The 4480-nt window shown below is 34.4% G+C and overlaps 1 non-coding gene across 1 annotated transcript; it reads left to right on the top strand.

The window, feature by feature from the left end:
• Positions 1 to 932: 932 nt before the first annotated feature.
• On the top strand, positions 933 to 1004 carry TRNAS-GGA (transfer RNA serine (anticodon GGA)). Its single transcript has one exon. It is a non-coding gene; the product is annotated as a tRNA-Ser (tRNA).
• The last annotated feature ends 3476 nt before the right edge of the window (positions 1005 to 4480 follow it).

The following is a 4480-nucleotide window of genomic DNA, read 5'->3' as shown; positions in this document are numbered from 1 at the left end:
AACAAAAAGTTTAAATTTTGTGATTCTTTGTCTAGGAAATTTTCCTATGTCTTTCCCCAGAATAAAGTTAATCTGTCAGAGAAAAAAAATAAAATAAAATAAAATAGCTTTATTTAAACCATATATTGCTCTTTGTTTAATTCTATTGTCTTAAAATAATTTTGCTTACCTCATAATTTTTGTACCTGACTACTTTAACTTTGATCATTGCTGAAATTTTAACTCTTCCAATATGTAAGGTAATACTTCAATTGACTTTTATTATGATAACATTCAACTTTGGGCATATATTTAATTTTCTGTTTTGGTTTATAATATTTTGCTTTTTAAAAAAAATTTCCCATTGTGTTTTATATAATTTTGTTCAAATTTCCTTTATCTCTCTTTCCCTCTCATTATTAGTGAAAACCACATCCCACATTTTATATCAATATCAATAATAAATTAGGGTAAATGGCAACATACTTCTGAAATTCAAAGTTGTGAGTTTATTATGGTTTTCCTTACATTATCTCAAAAGTTTTGTCCTTAATGTTAATTATATTGTCTCCTGAAATTTCTAAAGTGTTATTGCTTTGAATTTAAAAGGATGTGGCTATTTGTACTTGCAGACTTGTAAGTGACTATTTTTTTATTTTTAAGAGAGTACAAGCAAGTCATTGACACCACAAGCAAATGAGTTGACACCATAAAGACTAATGAGAATTCTAGATGATTTTAAAAGATATATAAAGCTCTACCTAAGTGGATCAGGTGTGGCCTCTGGGGCTCTTGGAAGGATTAACTAATTATTCAGGCAATGCTTGCAATGGAAGTCAGAAGAAGGCATTCCAGTAAAGGGAGCAGGACGTTCAAAAGCCTGGAACCATCAGACCTGAAAGCACACTAAAATATAAATATTCTAATTTGATGTGGTTGGATTAATGTGGGCTTCCCTGGTGGCTCAGAGGTTAAAGCGTCTGCCTGGAATGCGGGAGACCCAGGTTCGATCCCTGGGTTGGGAAGATCCCCTGGAGAAGGAAATGGCAACCAACTCCAGTACTCTTGCCTGGAGAATCCCATGGAGGGAGGAGCCTGGTAGGCTACTAGTCCATGGGATAGCAAAGAGTCGGACACGACTGGGCGACTTCACTTTCACTTTGGGTTAATGATTACACAGTGCAGAATCATAGAACATACTACTCCTACTACTACTGGCAGGTTTCCTAGTGATTTATTCATAGCATCATGTTTAATCATCACAAAAATCTTTTGAAGTAGTTACTATTGTAATGATCATTTTATAACAGGAAATTGAAAAGAATTTAATAACACTAAAATTTTTATATTAATTAATACTTGTTCAGGGTCAATTGTTTGGCCTTAAAATCTATGTAAGATGGTAACATTTCAAAAATATCTTAACTTTAGTAAAGCTTCTCATAAAAAAAATAAAATTAGTTCTTACCTTAGAATTTATAATATTCCTACAAGGATTATTTATAGTTACAAATATATAGCACTATTTCAACAGTTAATTTTTATCTTTTCACAGATTTTTCACTTCTCTCTTAATCTGTATTCCAAGAAAGATTTGGGGTTTTCCACAATCCAACAGAACTCTTTAGATTAAAAGTTCAGTAAGATGGCTTTGTCATAAACTAATTCATGGCTGGGTTTCCCAGGTGGCTCATTGGTAAAGAATCTGCCTGCTTCTGTAGGAGATGCAAGGATGTGGGTTCGATCCCTGGGTCAGGAAGATCCCCTGGAGAAGGAAATGGCAACCCACTCCAGTATTCCTGCCTGGGAAATCACATGGACAGAGAAGTCCCATGGGCTATGACCCCCATCCCAGTCCATGGGGTCCCAAAGAATTGGATGCAACTAAGCACTCATACACACACAGCACGTTGCTAGGGGAGATGGATCAAGTAAAGTTTAATTGACCTTGTTTCCCAAAAAAGGCAAAAATAACAAAAGATAAATAAAAGCAAGTTATCTATTCTAGGATGGTATTCTCCTGATTCTGAGAAATATGGGCCATGTCTCTGACTTTTATTTATAGACACTCAATTTATGGGCTGTTTGGTGATATCAATATGAGTTTTAAAATGTAATAATATTTGCATTGTTCTTTAAATTTATTTTTATCTTCTCTACTGCTTCAGAGGGCAAATTATTCATAGTTTGCATGTTGATAATATTCTTAACTAGAAAGTTGGCCAAAGGTAGAACCTGTTACTGATTTTAATAGCATATTAAATTGAGATTATCTGTAGATTGAGACAACACTGGGATAATCAATGTTTTTGTTTAGAATGGTTGTAAATGCTGAGAGAACTTCTGTAGTTATGTGAGTATGTTTGTGCAAGGAAGAGTTAGAAGAAGCCTGACAGATGAGCCAGAAATTGTATTTGGACTGATGTTATAAAAATTCTGTGAAATAAATATCATTATCTCAGTTCATTGATGAGTACAATAAATGATTTGCCCTCAGATAAAATTAATAAGCAGTGGTTACAATATTCAAACAAAGACTAAGCTTTTTGCACTTGAACTTGATACCATTCATTCATCCTGTGTGAAGGATTTCCCCTATAAAGATGATCTCCTTCATAAGAATACTTGTTATGCAAATTTTTCCTCAAACTTAAAAGGCATGTGTACAGGTTAAGGATTTTTATTACACTTCAGCGCTAAGTACTGAGCATTTACTATGAGCAAAATTATTTCTGAGGTTAGAAGTTGAGTAAGACACTGTTCTTGTCTTTCTAAATGTTCACTCAACTCAATAACAACAACAACAACAACAAAAAAACACAGTTAAAATGGGTAGAAGACAGAAATTGACATTTCTCCAAATAAGGCATGCAAATGGCCAATAGGCACATGAAAAGACGCACAACATTGCTAATTGTTAGAGAGATGCAAATCAAACCTACAATGAAGCACTTCTCTGGTGGCTCAGTGATAAGGAGTCTACCCGGCAATACACAGGTTCGATCTCTGGTCCAGGGAAATCTCACATACCTCAGAGCAACTAAGCCCATGAATCAAAACTATGGAGCCTGTGCTCTAGAGTCCAGGAGCCTCAACTATTAAGTCCTCATGCCTCAACCACTGAAGCTTGCCTGCCCTAGAGTCCATGCTCTGCACAAGAGAAGCCACCACAATGAGGAACCTGTGTACTGCAGTAGAGAGTAGCCCCCGCTCGCCAGCAGCTGGAGGAAAGCCTGTGCAGAAATGAGGACCATGGACAGCCAAAAATAAAAATAAATAAAATTATAAAAATCTACAATGAAGTATCATCTCACACTGGTCAGAACAGCCATCCTTAAAAGGTCTACAAATAATAAATGCCAGAGAGTATGGAGAAAAAGGAACCCTCCCTACACTGTTGGTGGGAATTTAACTGTTGCAGCTACTATGGGATGTTCCTTTAAAAATTAAAATTAGAGTTACCATATGATCCAGCAATCCCACTCTTGGGCATACATTCAGAGATAGCTCTAACTTGGAAAGATATACAAATCTCAAGTCTCATAGCAGCACTATTTACAATAGCCAGGATATGGAAGGAACCTAATGTCAATACATAGGTGAACGGACAAAGTAGATGTCGCACACACACACACACTTCACACACACACACATAGAATACTACTCAGCAAAATGAAATAATGCCATTTTCAGCAACATGGATGAACCTAAAAATTATCATACCAAGTGAAGTAAGACAAAGACAAATAATATGATATCACTTATATGTAGAATCTAAAATATGATACAAATAAACTTATTTACAAAACAGAAACAGACTCATAGACAGAAAACAAACATGATTGCCAAATGGGAAAGTGGAGAAGGGATAAATTAGGGATTTGGATTAGCAGATACAAGCTACTACATATGAAATAAATAGTAAGTTCCTAAAAGGTATAGTACAGGGAGTTACATTCAATATCTTGTAAAAAAAACTACTGTAGAAAAGAATATGGAAAAAAATACATCAAATATATCTGAACCAATTTGCTGTACACCAAAAACTAACACTGTAAATCAACTATACTTCAATTAAAAAAAAATTGAGTAAGCCAAACATATAACTCCTTTTAATGAAATGGGTTATTGGAGAAAACTGGAGAGATTGATGGGTGTTACCAAAGACAACATTATGGTGGTATATAGCTATATCTATATTGCCTTCTTCTCACATAAACCAGAAATAGTTCTAAAGTTTTGATGTATCCATATATTAAATGAGATAAAATATATTTTAAGTCTTAATGAGAAATTAGGGCTGTTTCATAGGTCAAACTGCATCATAGCATGAGACACAAGTGTCTGGCTGACCATTCATTAGTGATGCATAAATATGTTATTTTATTATAATTATAACATTCTAACACCTTGATTATATAACTTGTAACTAAAAATCATTTCTACAATTTGTGTAATATTTTGGTATCATATGAATGTGTCTATTTTGCCTTTAAACATG

Source organism: Budorcas taxicolor, chromosome 8 (genome assembly GCF_023091745.1).
Source record: "Budorcas taxicolor isolate Tak-1 chromosome 8, Takin1.1, whole genome shotgun sequence".
NCBI classification, from domain to species: Eukaryota; Metazoa; Chordata; class Mammalia; order Artiodactyla; family Bovidae; genus Budorcas; species Budorcas taxicolor.
This window is presented reverse-complemented; position numbering and strand designations above follow the sequence as displayed.